We start from the raw sequence: 22,729 nt of genomic DNA, 5'->3' as shown, positions 1-22,729 counted from the left end.
ATGAGGATGAGTGGTGAAATTGATGAATGGACATTCACAAACAACCAAGCCCAACCAGGATTCGAACCCGGGACCCTTGGCGTCGCAGCGCGATGTGCTAACCACTCGACCACAGGGTCGGGCACCTTTACCTTTAACATTTAGAAAGAAAATGTATATGTACATGTATAAATGGCAATATGTCTCTCTTCTACTGTAATATTTAAGATTGTTCACTGTCACTACCTTCACAACTATGCACTACACGCTCGATCATGCCTGTTCTGTATCCTTTACTTTCCTGACCCTTGCAGCATTTTCGTGCGCTCCCTCCAAACTGCATGTAAATATGAGCCCAGGGCTTTGATGTTTGCATCCGTTATATTACTCTCTCCTCCCTGTCGCCTGCACTGTCCCATGTTGTCTGAGAGGCGCCGACCAAACACACTCATGTAGGATGTGAGCCCTCGTCTCCTCTTCGCCGCATAACGTGCAGATGGCACGATCGTCCGCCCCCTTGATTGATTGATTGATTTGGTATTATAAGTCCACTTTGTGCACTATGTGCCTCCACCGGGTATCGAACCCAGGACTCCTTGATTACAAAACGACTACGTCCGTCCCCTTGAGTTTGTGTTGCCTCCACCCCCTAACAGGAACCAGGCGAATCCACTTCTTTGCTGGTACGTACACTGGCTGCGCCTCTGCGTTTTCTAGTTGTTGCATATTATTTAGTAGAGTTGGAACTGATAAATCCTATAAGTTTCTGAAGATTCTCATCTCCCTTAGCCATTTTCTAACCTCCATCAAGGCAATCGAAGAAATGGAGGTTTTTTTGTTTTTTTCCCACTGCCATCAAATCTGTGAAAATTACTCCAATTTTTTCCAAATCCTTCTTGTTCATTCCGTGATTCTCGATCAGTCGAATTTGAATCGCTGCAGAAATGGGTCTCCCGGTTCAAGGTTCACGGGCGCATTAGGGAAGCCGCAAATTACCAAATCAAGCACAATTTAGCCTTTCAAACCATTCGGCTGTACCTCCGACAACTAGGCACCAAGGATCGTGATACCTTGCTGTGTACCATGGACAATACGTGTGGTGTTTTCCGCTGACCCCTTTCGGAAGGAATATTTGAGTCTCTACGTGCTTGAAAAATCCGCTTCATGTCTGTAAAATATGAATATCCTTGAAGGACAGGGGAGATATTGAATTACAGATGGGCGAACAGTGAATTGAATGCCAAGATTAATACCGAATCACACGGAACTGGATTTCCCACAGGATTGCTCTTGCTGGCGCGGGACTGACCACCAGATTATTTTCCGCGACTAGACCGTGTTCTCATTGCAACTTCCTTCCATGCTCGATGCTGTAGTAACAGCCAATCAGATCGAACATTTAGTCATGTGAAGATAATCTGTGGGTTTGCAAAAAAATAAATAGTTTTTGAGTGTTTTTTTTTTTTAGTATTTATTTGAATTTCCTTGTGTGAACTGTACGTTGTACGCACTACATCAATTTTATTTTTCACACATACTTTAGAATCCAAATATTATTGCATATGCAGGTACATGTTTACTGTGTTCGGCTCCTTTGGCCTCTAGTCTCCATGTAGCTGTTCATTACTTTTTACCTTGGCAATCTCTCACTTCAAACACAACTCTCCCCACCACACTTGCATTTTCCCCTCTCCGTTACATGGTAATGTAAGGGTTATGCTACACGATTGTTGCTCGATATAGCGGAAATGAGGTGCATTCGTGTTTATTAATATTTAGGAATTTATCCGTAGCAATGAGATTTGTACACGACCGGTGATTAGCTAACCATTTTCTTTATGAATGAACCCTGCGAATCTCATGATGAATTCATACCTGAGTTTATTAAGAAAGAAAACATGTTGAATACCGAACCAATATATCGCATTCTGTCCCGGGTCGAATCGCGCCCAAGGCATGGGTGTTCTTTATGAGTGTCCCTTCATCAATTTTATAATATCATCATTTCGCGATTAGCCAAAAGCGACAGAAAAGCGAAGTAAAATTAACCAAATCAATCTATCTATCTATCGCAAACTTTCCATTTTTCTTCTTAAACCTTCACATTTGTATGAGGAGTTAAGAGCAATAGCTATTTTTTGCTTGTCTGCTCTGGGCAATGCCTTGCCTCGTGGAATTCAGGCTAATCTCAGACTTGTCTAAAAAGTCTACCAGAGACCGCCACTGCTTTTTGGAGGCGTATCATGGATTATCTTTCGAATGAGGCTGAAGCTTTGATTATGTGTGTAAGGAAATTTTTAGAGGAAAATATTGGAATGACAACTTTATATCTGTCAGTACAAGCTGTGTCCGAAAGTTATCGAACTTGCAAACTCGCATATAGCGGTAAGTTCTTGACTTTTGCTGTATTTATATGAGAGCATGGTTTCAACGAGACGAGAATGAGACTTTGTTTAAACGAAACGAGATACGCATTTGTAATTGGAGACGAGACGACCAACAGACAGGTATTTGTACCTGGAGACTATAACGAGAAGTGGACCCCTGGCGTATCCTGAAAATTTTATCTCTTTTTCCGCAATTGTACATATTTATTGTACACTCCATCTAGATCAGATATAATAGAAGTAAAACACCAATGCACACATATAAACAAAAAACAGGAATCCGATAACTTCGAAATGTCTGGCAATTTGGATATTGTTCATAAAAGATTCCCTTTTTACCGAAAATTGGACCTAAATTTCCCTTCCATCAAGGAAATTTTTCCTTCGTGTAGCAGCATTGCCTCTACCAAGCGTGGCAAATAAACAGTAAGGAACAAGCAGTTTTCTCTGGCTAACGCTGTTTGCAGCTGTGAAACTGACGTCACAGACCTCGTGATGGGGAATCAACTTCAACATCAAGCTACGGCTAATCAAATGGGAGTTTCGAGTTTTCTGCTGGGCAATCTCTTCTTCAAACTGCCCTCTTCCCGTTGATATCATTTTCTATTCCATCGGAAGTTTTATATTCCCAAGATAACAAATAAAAAAATACTCCCATATGCCCAATGCATTTCTCCTTGCCTCCTGGCAGTGTTGCCAAACCTGATGCGCATAACTAGAGTAATGTTTGTTGTCAAAGGGGTGAGGCGCTGCTATTAACGTTAACTCTAAATTGATGACAATTTATTCTTAGTTTTCACCATCTAGATCCGGCGGCATCACCCATCTCATGGTCGTACGAAATCTAAAATAAAGGATTCCCTGATAACAATATTATGCCAATTTCACGTCAACACGGCGCTATAAAAAAAAATAGCTGGGGATATAAGAGGGGATGGGGCGACGCAGCCAATATCACGTCACGTGCAAAATGTATAATCATGGCAGAAGTTGGTCTATGTGGGCCGGAACCAGTGATGGCATTATAGTGAGGCACGTCCCAGTGTCCCAGTTCACAGGCAAACAAGTGCACGAAAAAGCCAGATCTGGCTCCAAGAGAGCTAAGTTGGCAACACTGACTCGGAGGGAAAAGCCGGGCGGAGCATAATATATACCGAGCGATTTCCCATATATTAAAGTTATGAGAAAAGTCGGTTTACCGCCGAGAAACGCGATAACATGGAGAATACGCCACTGAATTCGACTGGGGTTTAGAAGAAACGAGATTAGTCATTAATTGTAACTCGAGACGAGACAAGGGGAAGAACGAGACAGTCGTTTAGACGACAGGAGACCGAGAACCAGACATTTGTAACCAGTGTGCGAATTAACGGTGGGGGGGGGGGGGCGATGCTTGGTATCCCCCCACAAAAAAGGAATATACCCGGCAAAAGAAAAATATTTCTATCTCTGCCAGGGATGTTTTTACCCCCCTCAAGGAAAATTAAATTGAAATAATATAGTATACCGTTTCTTAACTATGTAAAAAACACAATTGAAAAATCATTCTTGTCCATTAATGGTCCAGCCATCAAAGATTTCCCTGCCGAAAAGTATGCAGCCTTGTGGATTAAAGGATACCATTCTGAAACTGATCAACCTCATCGCGCCAAGACAACTCAGCAAGCTGTTTTTCCCGACATAGATCTGATATTTTACATGCATGAAAGGGTTCACAGGAAACTTGCAGGTAGGTTAGACGGACATTCAAGTTTTGACTTGGCAATTGACATTTGGTCAAGTTTTCGGTGTTACTAGTTTGATAGCTCTTTTTGCGTATGAATTTCGGTTTTCTTAGAATGTAAATAAACTGAAATCACAAGTATGCTCTGAGTGGTCATCCCCTCAAAACAAAAAAGCTTAATTCGCACAGTGTTTGTAACTACTAGGCAGAGACAAGAACGAGAGCGTTGTTGTAGACGAGACGCTACCATTCTTAGATTTCCTGATCAGATGAGCAGCCCTCTGGTCTGGGCTCTCTTCCAACTTGTTGCCCTTGGGCGATGCGGTTACAACTTCAGCCCCTGTTCATCTCCCGCACGCATGGAAGCTCACCCCAAGGCCATCCTCTGCGGTCTCCAGCCGTCGTGAAGAGCGGTAGAAACTTCGTCCGTCACGCACCGCACGCAAACGAATTTGTTCTCCGCAAATCCCGCCGTCGGGGACGAAACGCATTTGCAGCCTCTCTTAGGAAGCTTTGTTTCACTTACGCCTTTTGGCAGCCCCGAGTTGTTCCTGTGGTCGAGCCGATCGCGGAACTGTTCTCGATAAAATGTTAGGCAAAGATCAAAGAAATGTTAGAAAAGTTTTTTTTTTGTATGTATTTAAGATCCGCTTTAGGTGGAAGCATTTCCCTTATCATATTTGCTAGCATAAATGGTTCCAAATATCTTATGGCATTCTTTATAACTGACAATACTTTTCACGCTGTAACATTACGGTTAGCATTTGCGATTGCGATGCGAAGCGTGCAGAGAACGTTAGATAATATATACAGCACCAGCAGTGGCGTATACTGAGTCCAAGATCTGGGCTATCTCAATATGTCACGTGGTCTTAGGCTATGAATAGAAATAAATTTAGCAACTTGTAAGAAATCAGGTTGCCAACTCATAAGAAATCATGTTGCCAACTCATACGAAATCAGGTTGCCAACTCATAAGAAAACAGGTTGCCAACTCATAAGAAATCAGGTTGCCAACTCATAAGAATTCAGGTTGCCAACTCCTAAGAAATCAGGTTTCCAACTCCTAAGAAATCAGGTTGCCAACTCATAAGAAATCAGGTTTCCAACTCCTAAGAAATCAGGTTACCAACTCATAAGAAATCATGTTGCCAACTCATACGAAATCAGGTTGCCAACTCATAAGAAATCAGGTTTCCAACTTATAAGAAATCAGGTTGCCAACTCCAGAATCAGCATCATCATCTCACTGATACGAATAATATTATTTACAATTTCTGATCGATTTTTCTCCTGTATTTTATTCTCTAGACCTCAGGCTTCGCAGATATCCTAGCTAGAGTAGAATTTACGCTCCTGGTACTAATACCGTTTTATAGGAAACGTTATTCCTCTCGGTTGAATAGTTCTCCTGTTTTAAAAATTTGAAGTGTTTACATCCCACTCGGCCGCCATTACACCTGCACTCGTGACCTAGAGCTTGCTTTTCTGATTGCTTATGCTACGAAAAATGCTACGGAAATAGGACCCATTCTATCCTTGGGAAGTGACATGAAATATGTCATGTAATCTGAAATGCCATAAGATTTTAAACATTATGACGTTTAATTTTGGTCACGGAATAAATGTTAAGAGGAGTGGTAAGGGAAACGCTTTCGTCTAAAGCGGGCCCTCCAATTGCCTTTCTCAAAAAGTAACTCAGTTGGAGTTAGTTTTCTTTCAAAAGTAACTCAGTTGGAGTTAACTTTCTTTCAAAAGTAACTCAGTTGGAGATTAACTTTCTTTCAAAATTAACTCAGTTGGAGTTAACTTTCTTTCAAAAGTAACTCAGTTGGAGTTAACTTTCTTTCAAAAGTAACTCAGTTGGAGATTAATTTTCTTTCAAAAGTAACTCAGTTGGAGATTAACTTTCTTTCAAAAGTAACTCAGTTGGAGTTAACTTTCTTTCAAAAGTAACTCAGTTGGAGTTAACTTTCTTTCAAAAGTAACTCAGTTGGAGTTAACTTTCTTTCAAAAGTAACTCAGTTGGAGTTAACTTTCTTTCAAAAGTAACTCAGTTGGAGTTAACTTTCTTTCAAAAGTAACTCAGTTGGAGTTAACTTTCTTTCAAAAGTAACTCAGTTGGAGATTAACTTTCTTTCAAAAGTAACTCAGTTGGAGTTAACTTTCTTTCAAAAGTAACTCAGTTGGAGTTAACTTTCTTTCAAAAGTAACTCAGTTGGAGTTAACTTTCTTTCAAAAGTAACTCAGTTGGAGATTAACTTTCTTTCAAAAGTAACTCAGTTGGAGTTAACTTTCTTTCGAAAGTAACTCAGTTGGAGTTAGTTTTCTTTCAAAAGTAACTCAGTTGGAGATTAACTTTCTTTCAAAAGTAACTCAGTTGGAGTTAACTTTCTTTCAAAAGTAACTCAGTTGGAGTTAGTTTTCTTTCAAAAGTAACTCAGTTGGAGATTAACTTTCTTTCAAAAGTAACTAAGTTGGAGTTAACTTTCTTTCAAAAGTAACTCAGTTGGAGTTAACTTTCTTTCAAAAGTAACTCAATTGGAGTTAACTTTCTTTCAAAAGTAACTGATAGTTGCCAATGACGTATTTAGGGGACGTCCAAGGGGGTCCGGACCCCCCGAAAGTCTTACCACTAAAATGAAACAATGAAAATAAACTTGTGCAGTGTTTGTTGTAAATTCGTGGGTTATTCATTCCCCCCGAACTTACTGAAAGGCAAGGATTAGATTGTGATAATGCGATATTGAATGACAATACTATGCACACTACTACTTCTATTAGTCCGTGCCACAAAGATGATCCATGTTCAGATCGGGATTCGAACCCGGATTCCCTGGAGTAGTACCGCGCTTAGTCGACTCCCCCACGGAGGTCTACTAAATCCCATACAGCACAAAATGGTTTCAGATATGTTACGGATACGTAACTCGTGAAACATTGTAACATTGCGAAACTTTACAGTGATGTTTCAGGAATGTTTCAGCAATGTAAAAATGTCCGCGAATCTAACATAACATTCGTAATGTTACAGAAACAAGTCAGTGCAACATTACAGAAACGTGCCAATGTAACATTGCAGAAACATGTCAGGGGAACATTACAGATACATTTCCGCAAGGTTTTGTGATATTTCAGTTACATTACAGTGATATTATTTCACATTATTGTTATATTGAATGGAATCATAGAATGTGAACACGGTGAGAAGAAAAAGGTTATTTGATTGAGTCGGTGCTTCAAGTCCACTTTATGCACAGTAAGGCTAATTCCCATACAGCACAACATGGTTTCAGATATGTTACGCATACGTAACTCTTGAAACATTGTAACATTGCAGCAACATTGCGAAACATTACTGTGATGTTTCAGGTATGTTTCAGCAATGTAAAAATGTCCGCGAATCTAACATAACATTTGTAATGTTACAGAAACATGTCAGTCCAACATTACAGAAACGTGTCAATGTAACATTGCAGAAACATGTCAGTGTAACATTACAGATACATTTCCGTACAGTTTTGTGATATTTCAGTTACATTACAGTGATATTATTTCACATTATTGTTATATTGAATGGAATCAGTACTGTATTCATAAATGGCATATTTGAGGGGGGTTTGGGGTTAAACCCCCTTCAAATATTATTACAATATTTACTTGTAAATAATTTCCTGAAAATAGAATTCACAGTATTTCTTTTAAAATCAAGTATTGTGATGCTGTGAAAGTGCCAGAGGTCTTGGGTTTGAAACCTCATTAGGCATGATGCTTAATATTTATTTTATCTCCCATCAATTGACCACATATCTCAATTAATCTAGTCAGGAGAAAAGGTGCATAAAATTGCCGATTATGCATTCGTTCATGTCAGACAAAGCTAGAGTTTAAAAAAAACAAAAAGCTTTAGACACCTCAAAAGAAAATATGAAACATTAAACTGGTAATCATCATTAATACCTTCAATTGTTTACAAAGGAATATAGTTTTACATGCAATAACAAAGCTCTTTGTGGTTTGCTGTGCCACGTCACAAGGAAGGTTGGATTGAGGGTGATGTTATCAGCATCATGCTCCAGTCACTTTTCGCCCACTTTACCAATTGATGATAGACTGGAAGCATGTAAACATTTTACTAAATACTAAAATTTACTTTGTGCATTGTGTCACTTTATGATGAAAAATCTGGTACAATAAGGTATATTCTATATATTAATTACAAAAGAATGAACAGATAATTTGAGCATATCATCCCAAATAAAAATTCAAAATTAATGTAACAGTTAAACTGCAAACTTGCATGTCTGTAATTTACCATCACCTTGTACATAGCTATTGTGAATTATTTACACCATTTAGATTCTAATAATATTGGTTCTGACCATTATGCATTATTCTGGAAACATCTGAGATACCTTATTGGATACTTTCTGGAGATCATGCAGAGTGACCTACAAGTTACCTGAATTGGCAGTCTATACATTTGATAAGAATATCCTACATACTTACATAATTGGAGAAATTGACCACAAAGTTGGCAACCGTTAAGTATGCCGTGCCACCCTAAGGTCTGCGGAGCCATGGATTATTATTATTAAAAGAATCAGTAAAAAATAAAAACTTGGAAAACTATCAGTTCACAAGAAAAAAGAGCAAAATGGACACAAGCTAAACTTGGGCAATTTTTGGGAACTAACAATATAAATAAGAATTGAACAATAACAGCAAATCAAAGTTTAAAAATTGATGAAATGTGTTTTGACATTCTCTATAATCTTGAAAATGTGCAGTATCAGAGGTTGTACTTGCCAGTCAGAATTATCAATGCTATTACTGTTTCTTGCGAGAAATTTCCATTGTCTTGCTGCTTCAAAGATGTTCTACGATTTCCTACATTACCATTTCTTCATGAAAACAATTTTACATAGATTTCCTAACTTATACCAAAACATTTCAAAATGAGAACATGCAAGACATGATTTTTGAATGATTTATATTATATCTTTCATTGATTTTCAAAATGGTTGTGCTAGGCTAGGTTCGTCAGTTTCAGAATACACTGTGAGAAATATAAATAAGAACCTTGCAGTGAAGGGATCCCAAGTTCAATACCATGTGAAGGCACATTGCACAGTGGTTGGAATCCCACTTTAAATTGCACGTCTACTCCTGATTAGCCTATCTGCACATTAAGTGGACTTCAAACAACAATTCACACATGAAACAAATATAAAAGGATAAGTATTATCAAAGGAATATATATTTTTTCACAAAAGAGTCTTTATTTTCTTGTCTAAATACATTTTTTTGTTCAGTTGAAATTTCTGCAGACCACAAGTTCTCACTCAGACAGCCTCAGTGGAACAACATTCAGTTTTACCTGTAAAGAGAATAATGTCGTGTAACATCAATTCTGAATTAGCATTCTGTGGGCAGAAATATCATTTAAAGAAACAAAATTTTGCATAAGGTCATTCCACATCAGTTCAACCAGACCACGGTACCCATAATCTCAAATTTTCATGAAACTCGGCACATTTAATAATACTTTCATGGTGGTGAGAAACCATAGTTTTTCTCTCTCTCTAAGTTGTTCAGTAATTCCTCTTTCTTCCATTGCCAAAGCCCCCAAGTGTGAGCTGCACTGTCCTGGAAGAAAAATTCTAGCTCCCTTACAAATTATTCAAACTTCTTTGAAATTTCACAACATTACCAAAATAATAGAAAGAAAATATGACAACGTATCACATTCACATTTTAGTACACCAATAAATTAGTAAAATATTACCAGATTTTAGGCCAAAAACAATGTTTACTACAATTTCGATTTTTCTTAGGTTTGATATACTATCATCTAACTAGCCCAGAAATAAACTAAAAGGTGATTAATTCCTCCTCTGCTTTTTTTTTAATGACTACCGGATTTTATACTTTTCACATTAACTCTTAAGAATCTAGATATCATTGAAGCACATTTTTTGTAGTATAAAATTTTAAATAGCGTTTTCATGGATGCCAGGAACGCAGGGCATGGAAGGAAAAGCCAAACTGGTGCCTTACTACTGGACCACCAGATCCACTTGGCAATTGGACAATATCTTCACTACTTGAGAAGCGGTTGGAAAACTATGAAGTGCTTTTTGTTGAAAATGGCTGGCTAGTGCATGCTAGTACCTTGGTATATCAGTAGCTATAATGTGCTCAAACACTACACAAAGTCTCATTCTAAACCGAGGGATCAAATCTACAAATTGTACTACAAGTTACATTCCTCGTTAATTTTATTCCATGTATTAAAAAGTTATAGTAGTATTCAACTACTTTTTAAGATGTGTCTTTGTCATAGCAAATGTAAATAAACTAATATTAGTAATTATAAAGGTAAGAACAAAACATTCATGTTTGACCATAGGATGTTTTCAGATAGGGCCAAGCACTGATTTTTTTTTCAAAAGGGAGGGGGGAGGCATATTTTCTCCATAATAGTGTCACTCCCTGAAAGAAACACCGTCAATTCAAAGTTATCATATTTCTGCAATATCCTTTTAATAATTCACTCAAATGACTGTGACTGAAATAAAATTATATGGGTGAAGTATGAAATTTTAAGGTGACACCTTCCTGGCATCCATGAAAACCTTATTTAAAATTGTATACTCCAAAAATTGAATCTGTGATATCTAGATTCTTAGAGCTAATTTGAAAACTATAAAATGTGATATACATTTTTTTAAAAATCAGAGAAGGAATGAAAACACCAATTTTATTTCTGTGTAAGTTAGATTATATATATGAAACTTTACTTTAAAAATATTTGAGTTGGTGTTGCAACTTTCCCTTTAAAAAAATCGAAATTCTAGTAAACCTTGTTTTTGGGCCAAAACCAGGTAATATTTTACTAATATACTGGAATATGAATGTCACATTTTTCTCTGAAATCTATATTCTTCGGTTAACGTTGTGAAATCTCAAAACACATTATATAATTTGAAGAGCGACAGATTTTTTTTCTTCTAGGACACTGCAGCTCACACTGGAAAGTTTGGGGAATGGAATAAAAGAAAAGGAATAACTAAAAGTTGAAGGGGTCATAATTCAAGGTAAATACCAAAACAATCATGTGGTTTCTCACCACAATGAAAGATGAAATGTGCTGAGTTTCATTAAAATTGAGGATCATAAGTTCTCAAACCCCTTTTGTTGGTAGAAACCCTCCAATGGTGGTTGTATGACCATTTTAGAAAAAAAAAACCTTATTAGTACATGTTTCTAGATATCAGAAACAATGTTCAAAAATATTTATTGTCTTTAGTTCTCCTGGAACATCCTTTTTCCAACATTACAAAGGTGTTCTTTTTCTCATGTAGCAAATTACGGAAACCTTAATATCTCAAAAATCAGTAAAGCTAGAGACCTGAAACAAAATTCATTCTGTAGTTAATGAATCATACTTTCTATGATATTCAAGTATGTTTTACTCAAAATTGCATCCTAAGAACAAAAATTAAGGTGGTAATTTGGGTAACAAGACAGTGGCCATGGTGGCTCAGTTGGTAATGCGTCTGACTACCATGCTAAAGGTCCCGGGTTCGATCCCCGGCCGGTTCAAATCCGGAAACTTTTCTAACGGTGGAAGCGGCCCCGGCGCCCACCCAGCGTCGAATAACATGGGTACCGGGGGGTGATGCTGATCACATCACCCCCACTCACGACCGGGTCAAGAAACATGGCCGTTTATGGAATTTTGACAGTTTCGGTTTTAAATCTCTCAGATGGGTCCTTTTGAAAAATTCTGAAATTTGGCATGGAGGAAGGAAGCCCTGCATGAACCTAACTCACAGTAAAAATCTCAACTTTTAGACTCAACTTGTTTGGTAAATATGACATAACATATGCGATCTAATTTGTGACATTGGTGTGTAATGTTAAGCTACATGTATACCTAGAATAATGAATGAAGCATTTCCTTTCTCTTTTTTAAAGTTGGGCTTAAAAAATCAGAAAATATAGTAACATAGGATTTTAATAGTTGACTTACCAGAAATTAAACTTACAAGGTATGACAATTGAAGATCTGTGAAATCTGTCAACTTCTACATGAGCAAAAAAAGTCACGGGCAATTGTTGGAAAAATGGCTGGCCCAGGAGAACTAAATACAATATTTTTTTCTTTCTAAAATGGTCATGCAACCAATTACTTGGTTGGTTTGACATGGAATTACCCAGAATTGACATGAAACTATCCTTGAGTAAAATAAAAGCAAGCCATATATTTGAACTTCTGCAACCCATATCTGTTCTACAGGGCTACAAAATATTTTTACATTTCAGTCTTAATAAATACATTGTGTGTTTGTTTGTTGCAGCCAACTGATAAGAGGACGTGATAGAAATATGGCCTGCTAATGATGAATCTGAAGTTAAAATTTGTCGGAAACGTCTAGAAATTGCAAAATAATTGTGAATTATTGACACTAGCCCCACAAACCATTGACGTGTGGTTAGGTTAGGCAAACATAGTTAAAATTTCATGTCATGGTAGTATCAGGATCTAGAAATTGCAAAACAATTGTGATCCATTGACGTGTGGTTAGGTTAGTTTCGGTTAGGCAAACATAGTTAAAATTTGGTGTCGTGGTAGTATCAGCAATATATATATTTTGCTTGTGAAACAAAAAATTTCGCGAAAATAGACTGTTACCAGCCCGAAAACTAACGCCTTATTTTCGCTTATTTTGCAATTTCTAGACGTTTCGTGATTTGGGAGGCCTCAATTAGAGAGTATGCCAAATATGAAAAAAATCTGAGAGTGGTCTGGTCATCTTCAATCGTTCCGAAAATAACTACTGTGTTTACACTTGGCAAATATGGGTGGGAGGGGGGGAGTTTTGCTAAGATTTCTTGCTATCTTTGACTTTACATGAATATAGTGGCTAGTGGCAGTTATAAAAAAGGTGCTGATGCCATCACTGTACATTATGGAGTATGTAATGGGAGATTACACTTTGAAACAAGCACAATAATGAATCCAGCACATGTGTAATTTCTACATGTTAATTTGGATCATCAACATAATGTTTTTTATGACTCCTTGAGCTAAAAAAAAATACAAATTAGCCCATCACAGAACGTTATTACTTACTTGTTTTCTCTGTCTAGCCAAGTTTGTCCTGCACAAGCCACAACATCAGACACCTCTTGCTCTTTAGTATTTGGCTGGTGTTGGCAAACAGTGCCTAGAAGAAAAAAAATCATAAATTGTATAAGGAATAATTCATTTGTATGCAAACTGAAATGCAAAATTTTCCATAATTTGAACCCGTTGACTAAGCAAGTAGAAAATATTGCATTTCACATAAACTACTTATAAAATTACAGAACAGTAAAATAAAACATTCTAGAAGTCTGACAATACTTCCAGTGCCTGCATAAGATACCATACTGCTACGCCAACACAAAATATAAAATGAGTGAAACATGCTGCTTATCCATTGCTGATTAACATGTATCTCTCATAACTAATAAAGAAGTAATAAAAAAGGTTCTAGCTGAATCACCTGGCAAAGCTAGTCACTCTTTTATAATATACACTGTGTCCAGTCATGGCATGTGTCACTTTCAGAGGATTGCAGTCATTTAAACCAGTACCACATCTACTTTGTTTACAATTGCACTTCAATGTACATGGGCTATTTATTATTGAAGGGTTTAGCCACCAAATGAGAGCTGAACTAGTAAGAATTGAGTTTCAGAAGTAATTTAAAATTTGGCTGTAACTACTTTCACCAAGTGGTGAGAATACTCACGGAACTCTTTCACCAGGTTGTGAGAATAGCAGGAAGTACTGAAGACCAGAAATCACATTATAAGGTGTTGGAAGGGTAATGGTTCCGAATGTTTAATGATTTTTTTCAGTTTCATAGGAAGATTAAGTATTGCAAAATTGTAGAATTTATTGTTACAATAAATTTGAATCCTGGTGAAAGTAATTACCACTGTTTGGAATTCCAAAGTGCAACTCATTAGCAAATAAATAAAAACACGAAAAAAGTACCTTACGCAAGCATTTGTCGACAAGGCATTTTTCATTTGGAACACTTAAGAGCTATAAATGGCCCACCCAACCTAACCACAAAAGCATTTTTTTGAAAACTAAAGAGCCCTAAACCTTACTTTATTAAGAAACCCCTTTGCATCATGCACACATGGCAGTAGTAGTCCGTAATCAAGATGGTAGTAAACAAATGGCTGATTGCAATTGAGAAGTACATGTAAGTGAAACATTAATCTCAAAGCAAAAACACAGAAAGTGATTGCTATAACTCTGAAGTACATGTGTAAACAGACATTGAACCATGAAAAAAATGCCTGTGTACCATAATGAAATTGTAATTAAACAATTGGAACTAGGACCAAACCATTTATGAATGTAATATTATCTTCATCACGTAATACACTAGTCCATACATGATATATTTTTCCAACTGCATGGTGTGGAGGTAAAAAAGTAATGATCGCCTGCATGTAAACACACACACCAATGTAATCTTTATACCCACCAATAACTAAAGAATGTGTGTGGCAGTGTAACAGGCCAGGTCAGGTCAGAGATTATTCGCATGCACAGATTAAAACCTGGTGAAACAACTCTAAGCTTGCTTCACTAGTCACTCTGTCAAAATTTTACTTTGGTGGATGCTGTATATTCCATATTTAGATCAAATTCTGATTACATAAGTTTGCAATAATGTGACAATTATATTTTGAAGCAATGTAATCACAGAGTTGGGAAAAGTATTTCTTGTGTGCATTGCTGATTTAAGGTAAATTATCGCAATCACAAACACAAAAATTAGTTAGCAAATAAATTTAAAAAAAATATTGTTTCTGTTACTTGTTCTTTCACCCACTTCAAGCTGTGGTAATTGTAATGCAGCAACATTTCATTGCGTCCTGTAAAATTAGAATCTGAATTATAGGAGCACCATGTAAATCATGCTGTGATCTTCAGTAGTAGCCTGTTCGCTAAGACTCGAGCCACAATCCACACAGCTAAAAAAAAATTGCACGTGACAATGCTGCAGCCTTCGATTTACGTATCGAAATCGCAGAATGAATTTGTAGAAACATATTTCTTATTAGATAAAAACTACTAGCGTAACAACTTATGTAGTTCAAAGTATTCTACGCTTCTTCACTATGCACAGGGAGGTGAGAAACTTTTTTTAAGAGGGCAAGTTTTGTACAAAATTAGGAAGGTGGTAATTATAATGTAACCGAAAAATGATACATTTTCAGCAACAAGTACTTTCAGTCTCTTCCATTCAATCTATTTTCGGTATACTATAAATGTGCACTGCTTATAGGTAAGCACTTTATTCCCTGTTATTTTAGTTTCATGAGGTGCGAGAAGTTCCATGCTTCTTCACATCATGTATTTTCAATTAAACAAACAAGACGAAATACTTCTTTAAACACTGGTTTGATAACGCCTGCCTTGTTTCCACTCACGTTCTCACACACGTTACACAACACAGATCAAATATATAGCGTGCATAAGTATAACACAATTAAACACACTTTGGTATTAATAATATTCAACTTACCACTCAATAAACAACATTATTCTTCATAAGATGTGCACGACTCCCGGTCAACGTTAAACGTAAACACAACATGGCCGCCTCAGAAAATTTCCCGGATGGCCGATGATGACTGAATCCAACGTTGCAATGTCTCCGAGACGTTCCAGAAACTAGACAATGAAACGATAACATTGCAATGTTTCAGAAACAAAACTGGGACTTCATGTGATGCTTTCTGTAACGTCAACGCGAAACCAGAATGTTAGAAACGTATATGAAAGATTGCAATATTTCTGAAATATGTCTGAAACTTGGTGTGCTGTATGGGTTGGGACTGGTAATACAGTTTAAAGTGGGATCAAAACCACCATGTGCCTCCATCGGGTATCGAACCCGGGGCACCTTGATTACAAGGCGACGACGCTACCATTGCGCCATCGGGAGACCCCTAGAGAAGGAGAGAAAGGGCCGAGAGGTAAAGTGTGAAACAGGAAGAAAAGGGTGGAACAGGAGGAGAACAGAGAAAAAGAAGAGATTAAAAGATAATGCGGAACGGAATGGTGCGGGAGAAACAGGAAAAGAAATAGAGAAAGGAAAGCTGTAGAGGAAAAGGCAAGAAGTGGAAAAAAAGGGAAGAAGTGGAGAAAAAGAATAGCGAAAGGGAAGTAGAAAGAGAGATGAAAATGAGGAAATAAAATAGGAGAGAAAATAGTAAATAGGGAAAATAATTTAAGAAAGGGAATATGAACAAAAGAAATGAATGATAAAGTGTGAAACAATACAAGAACACATGAAGAGAAAAATGTATACATCATAGCAGTAATTACGAAAACTGTTGGGTTTCAAGCAAAAGGCGATTTACGTAAGATCTTCAAATTTCTAATGTATCGTCCACAAAGATTAATTAACAAGTCAAGGCAGAACCAAGAGTACCAAAGCCGCATGGTTCAAGCAACATTACGTCACATCCGAGAACGTTACCTCCGACCGAGGACCACATGACCTTTAAACCAAAGGTTTAGCGACCCTCCCAATGTCCTCTTTCCACAGATAAAACGAAGCAACGTGACACGGAGCCAGCGCCCACCCACGAATCCTCAATGGACAGGAGCCGAAGTGCAATACATCACACGGTTACAAGGGAGAGATGGTGTTGTCCTCGGCAGTACGTGAGGTTGACTCTTCCAAGGTGCTCAGTCACACCCGCGGGGAGGCTCCGAATGTGTCATTACACCTGGACGCCGCCTGGAATTGTGTTATTTGCTGGAAAAATAACTTTTCCCTTTACCTGGAGGTTGCCGGTCGTGGACGTCTTGTGCGACAAAGGTCGCAGTTCGTGTCGGGGATGCACTTTCCAGGATTTGGGGTACCGTGTTGCAAGAGGCACGACTTTCATTGTCTCAGAGACGGTTTAACGGGTTGTCGCGTTTGTGCGTCAACGTTCCGCCTGTATCCCGAAAGGAAACCGTAAACACATTCCACTTCAGATTCACAGGAATCACAAACATTTTTTTCCTCTTGTTCATTTCAAGGTTTCTCCTCTTCCTTTGTGCACACAGCACCCCTCATTGAATACACCTATCTCTCTCAGTTCTTTTTTTGTCTCTTTGTTCTCACGCCCTGAAGACAAGAAGAAATCCTCTTTCCCTCCTTAGAATTCTATTTATTGAGAAATTTCAGATGCAACAAATAAAAAAAAAACAAGAAATAAATATCTCGGCGTAAGGAGATGGGACAAAAATGTAATAATAATGTGAAAGGAAAGTTACACAATCTATATAAAGTCAACACAAAATTCCTTGCCGTGTCATGTAAACTTGCAATACCAATGTTACTTAGAATGTTAGTAGCGTATTTAAAAAAAATATATCTGCATATATATGTATTTTTCCTTGTATTGCCCTTTAAAAAAAATATTTTTGAAACTGTACATGTGTACATACAGTCAGTGGCGACTCTGGCTTTTTCGGAGTGTAGGAAGAAGTTATGGTAAACCGAGGAAGGTTTGAAAAATGCGTTCAATTACATTAACACGTCTTGCTTGTACTTACTACCCATTGCATTTAGAATGAATCTTAGCTGCGGGACCATGCATAAGGTAGGGCAAGGGGCCCTTGTCATCACTTTGAACTACGAAATATTTAAAAGTAAACCTATAAAAATCGACGAAAATAACATTGACGATATTTCAGATTTTTCAAGAATTTATATTTTCTTCCCCGTCCCTGTCGTGTGGATTGACGATAATAAAAAGTGTTGCTTAAACTTCGAAATTATGCTAAATGCTTCTAAACTGTGGTAGGATTTATTAATAATTATTTATTTTTATCGGATAATTGTAATTCTGCATATGCTTTTCTAGAGTTATGAACTTGCGTTACTTATTTTTAACAGTTATGTAATAGTGTAAATCCCCCTCCAAAATTGTTTAAAATGGTGTAACAAACGACATCGAACATAAAAAGGGTTGAGAAAAGGCATGAGCCCTAATCTCCGCCACAAATAAATAAATAAAAACCAATAGGATTCCTCACAAGCCACGTGTTTTTGTTTACATTGACTTCGATGGAGTGTAGTTTCTTTGGCAATAGGACCCTTCGAGAAGAATACCACCTTGGTTGTTTCAATGTTTGCATAGTTTGGCAGCGTTGAAACAGACATCCACCTTACCAGACACTATATTGCAGTGTCCTTCTTGATTCTCATAATGGACAGATTACATCGGTAATTTCTAAGAAGCCTTTGTCCTTCTCTGCGCGAGGTGAAGTACCTAACAGCATCTGAAGCATTCTGGATGGAGATTGATAAGCGTGACTCCACCCAGCCCTCTCCCCCTGGCATTGTGTCACATGCCAAATGCACACGTGAGGGAGTGAGGGTAGATGTCTTCCCCACGATGACGTGGAGACATCTTACGGCGGACGCTGAAAAGGGAGGAGGGCAGAAGAGATAAGCGATCTTGGGTGGAGGACACGAGACGTTGACGCCAAAATAATTTCCATCAGTGTTGCACATGTAACCCGCGTAAAATTTCCCTCAAGAGAAACAATCTTACTATCGGCAAGATCAGTGTTGCACATTGATTGATTTGGCTTATTTTACTTCGCATATCTGACACTTTTGGCTAATCGCGAAGATGAGGATGAGTGATGAAATTACTCACCAAGAACATCCATGCCCAGCCGGGACTCGAACACGGCACCCCTGGCATTATAGCGCGCTGTGCAGTCAGTTTACATTCTTATATTTTGTCGCCTTTTCCATCAATATTACAACGAATGCCAGGTCAAAGCGAGAAGGTTGTAGTTCCCACCAATCCCCGCCCCTCGACTTTTTGGGAATACCACTGGGTTTTGAGTTTATTGAGTTCTTTTGCACACCGAAAGTACGCCTGAGGAGCATTGTTACATGTACATTATAAAATACATGTTGACATCGCCCATAATATTTATTTATTTATTTGTTTCTTACTTTTGTGGCGGAGAATATGGCTCATGCCTTTTCTTACACTCAACCACATACAAAAAGTTCAGATGTAAAACATATTCATAAATTGATTCATATATAAACATTGAAAATAACGATCACACATATACCTTTCACATCAAACCAACCGCGGTAAAAATATGTAATTCAAAGAAATACATAAAACATGTATACATGATGTACAGTACATACACTCATATATAGGTTTATATACATAACAGGCCACTACAAATATTTATTAAACATGTATTAATTACTTGACAAAAAAAGAGAATAGAACCAGGAATAAGAGTATGTAGCATTACTCCATAAAACTTTCTCTTAATCTTCTTTTGAAGATACCTACGGAAATTGATTTCCTCATTTCATGTGAAAGTGCATCCCAGTGTCTAACCACTGATACAGTAAAAGAGTTACTAAAAAAAATCAGTTTTGTGAGTTTTAATTGTTAGAAGAATAGAACTTTGGGATCTTGTGTATGATAACTCTGGGTCTCCTAACGGAAGCAATCTGTCGGGGAGATACAAAGGACTTCCTGCGTGAAGTAACTTATGTAGCAACACTAGTTTCCTGTACCTCCGTCTTTCTTTCATTTTAATCCAGTCTAATTCAGTTAAATGGTCATACCTCTTAAGGTTAAATATGTATCTTATGCATGAGTTCTGAATTTTTTGAATTCTCATTGCCAGCATTTCATTACAATCAGCATATACACTATCGCAATAGTCAAGATGTGAGAGGACCAAAGCTTGTACAAGTCGTTCTTTAATAATAGGAGGAATAATTTTTTTGATTTGTATAATAGATGTAAGGAGGCATAGGCTTTCTTACAAATATTATTAATGTGTTCAGACCAGGTCAGGTTTGTATCTATAATCACCCCTAGATTATTTACAGATTTAGAAAATGGTATGCATGCACCGTTTAGTTATACAGTTGGCATATTAGCAGAATTCATACGTGCTAAAAGCTGACGTGATCCAATTAATATGCATTGTGATTTATTGAAATTTATATATAATATATATCTACACATCGATTTGACAGTATGTTTTATAATAAAATAACAATTGAATAATACAATGTAAAATCATTCAATGACAAATTATATCTTTAAGTGGACTAGTGTTGTAAAAGTACAATACAATCTAAATTTATCTTATAAAGTTATTTAATTCCTGAAATTCTATAACTGAATATAATGTATATTCCAATAGCAATTTTTTCACCTTACTTTTAAAGGTCGTGGTTCTTTAAAAATTTTGTAACTCTTTGGTAACGTATTATATGACTGAATGCCTGCGTAAAAAGGTCCTGTTTGGTATGGAGTTAGCAGAACTTTTGGAATGTGGAAGTTACTTTTTTCCTAGTATTGTAATTGTGAGTGTCTATGTTCTTTGGATAGTTCGAGTTTGTTTCTTGTATGAAAGAAAGTACTTGGAAGTGTTAATATGCAATTTTTTTAAGAAAGAGCTTTACTATATCAGGTTTGTGTGCATTTGACAAAATACGTAATGCTCTTTTTTTAATTTTACAAATCCCTTGTGTGTGCGGAGTTCCCCCAAAATTGGATATGATATTTCAAAATACTTTAGAAGTTTGAGAAATAGATATTTAGCATACACACCGTACTGAAACTATTTTTTAGAGTTCTTGATTGCTAACATATATTGTTGAGCCTCTTGCATAAATGATCTATGTGAACTTTCCAGTTTAGACACTCGTCTATAAATATTCCAAGAAATTTTGTATTGTTGGTAGTTGTTATAACGGCATGCCCTACTGTGAAATTATCTTGCTTTATAGAAGAGATTTTGGCTCTAGATACACCAAATTTTATGATATTAGTTTTTTTCATTGTTCATAGAAAGTTTGTTTGCTGAAAAACAGCTTTGTAGTTCAGTAAGAGCTTTTTCCGTTTTTTGAATTAAGATCTACTAAAGCCGTAACTTGGGCGGTTTCAACGTTTTCTGGAAGAACCTAATGATGAAATTTAAACCCATCGTGTAGGAGACACACCTATAAAATATTTCATAGGCTTTTTGTACTCTCGATTATACTGATCACGGGCTCAACTGGCGGCTGGCCTACTTAGCTCTCCATCTGTCCACCAATCGGGTGTGTGGCTCCATGAATGTAAACAACCTCAGTTGTTGGGGTAACATCGCTCTCCAACTACAACGTTGCCAAGCATAGTCTGTCTTTGTCAGTTCTTTTATTTGCTTGTTTGTACAGTGTTTGGGTGTCTTGTGTACTATTTTCAGCGCTTTGTATACTATTGTAGAACTTTTATCCAGTAACGGCGCTTATCAACTCTCTCTCTCTCTCGTTTTACAGTACGTTTGGCAACATGCTGTGTATCCGACGCTCATTTGTTTCGTCCCGCCAGGAACTTCCGGTGCCGTGTGACTCGAAAATGCCCGATGTCAGTCGAAGAGAATTCAACTGATCGCTGATTGCTTCCTAGCCGCCAGCTGGAAATGGGAGTGGTATAAGAGACCATAGGTTCCAAGTTCGAGTTCCATAAGAGCGAAAGAAAGTACAGTGCATCTGAAGCAGTGAAATCAGTCCGGTGAGCTCAGAACAGGGATCAAATAAACGGACTCCGTGGTGGAGGGGTTAGGAGCGCGCTACGGCGCCAGAGGTTCCTGGTTCAAAATCCAGGCCTTGGCATAGTTGTTCTTTCCTTCATCAATTTCATCATATCACTCATCCTCGTCTTCGCGATTATCCTAAATTGGCAGAAAAGCGAAGTAAAATAAACCAAATCAATCAATCAGTGACGATTTCGGTGAGCTCTGATTTGGTAGACGTGATCTTTCATTGTCATTCCTTTTTTCACCTTTTTGTCTTTTCTTCTTTCCTTTTCTCCCTCCTTTATTCCTTCGTTGCTCTAATTCCTCCAGTGTTTATTTATCTCCTCCTTTCTTTCTTTATCTTTCTGCTTCTCTTTCTATCTACATTTTCTCCTCTTTTCTCTTCTTCTTTCTTCTCTTTTCCTGCTTCCTTTTTCCTCAATTACTTCTCTTTCTCTCCTTCTTCTCTTTTCATGCTTCCCTTTTCTCCATTCTTTTACCTTTTCTCGCCTTCTTCTTTCTTCCCTCTTCTCCATTCTTTTACTTCCGATCATTTTCTTTCTTCCCTTTTTCTGCTTCCCTTTTCTCCATTCTTTTACTACTCTTTCTCTCCTCATCTGTCTTATTTCTGGTCTTTCCAGCAGTTCCTTCTTCCTTTCATGTTTTTTCTTTCTCTTTACTCCCTTGATTTGACGAAAAGAGATTATCTTTCTCCTGTTTCCTTCTATTCCACTCTTCAGCTATATCTTTCTGTATCAATTTCTACCTGATTTTTCGTATATCTTTGTTCAAAAAGAAAACAATATAGACGATGCATATAATTGGTAACCTTTCAATATTCGAATATCACATTCAAGTAGGTCTTTAGTACAAAAATATTTTTCCATGTTTCCTATTAACACAATATACTGTCAATTAGGTTATAATTTTTAATTTATTATCATGTTGTGTAATGTAATCAAACCTAAAATTTAACACATTTTCAGCGCAATG

General features: G+C 37.2%; 1 long non-coding RNA gene across 1 annotated transcript; it reads right to left on the bottom strand.

The window, feature by feature from the left end:
- Window positions 1-9,380: 9,380 nt before the first annotated feature.
- On the bottom strand, window positions 9,381-15,756 carry LOC145990172 (uncharacterized). The gene is made up of 3 exons (XR_014441941.1): window positions 15,696-15,756; window positions 13,232-13,325; window positions 9,381-9,469 (listed from the first exon to the last, which is right to left on the bottom strand). It is a non-coding gene; the product is annotated as an uncharacterized LOC145990172 (long non-coding RNA).
- Window positions 15,757-22,729: the final 6,973 nt, after the last annotated feature.

Source organism: Lepisma saccharinum, chromosome 7, assembly GCF_977018435.1.
Source record: "Lepisma saccharinum chromosome 7, izLepSacc3.1, whole genome shotgun sequence".
Taxonomy (NCBI): domain Eukaryota; kingdom Metazoa; phylum Arthropoda; class Insecta; order Zygentoma; family Lepismatidae; genus Lepisma; species Lepisma saccharinum.
The sequence above is the reverse complement of the archived record's forward strand: the minus strand, read 5'-3'. Positions and strand labels throughout refer to the sequence as shown.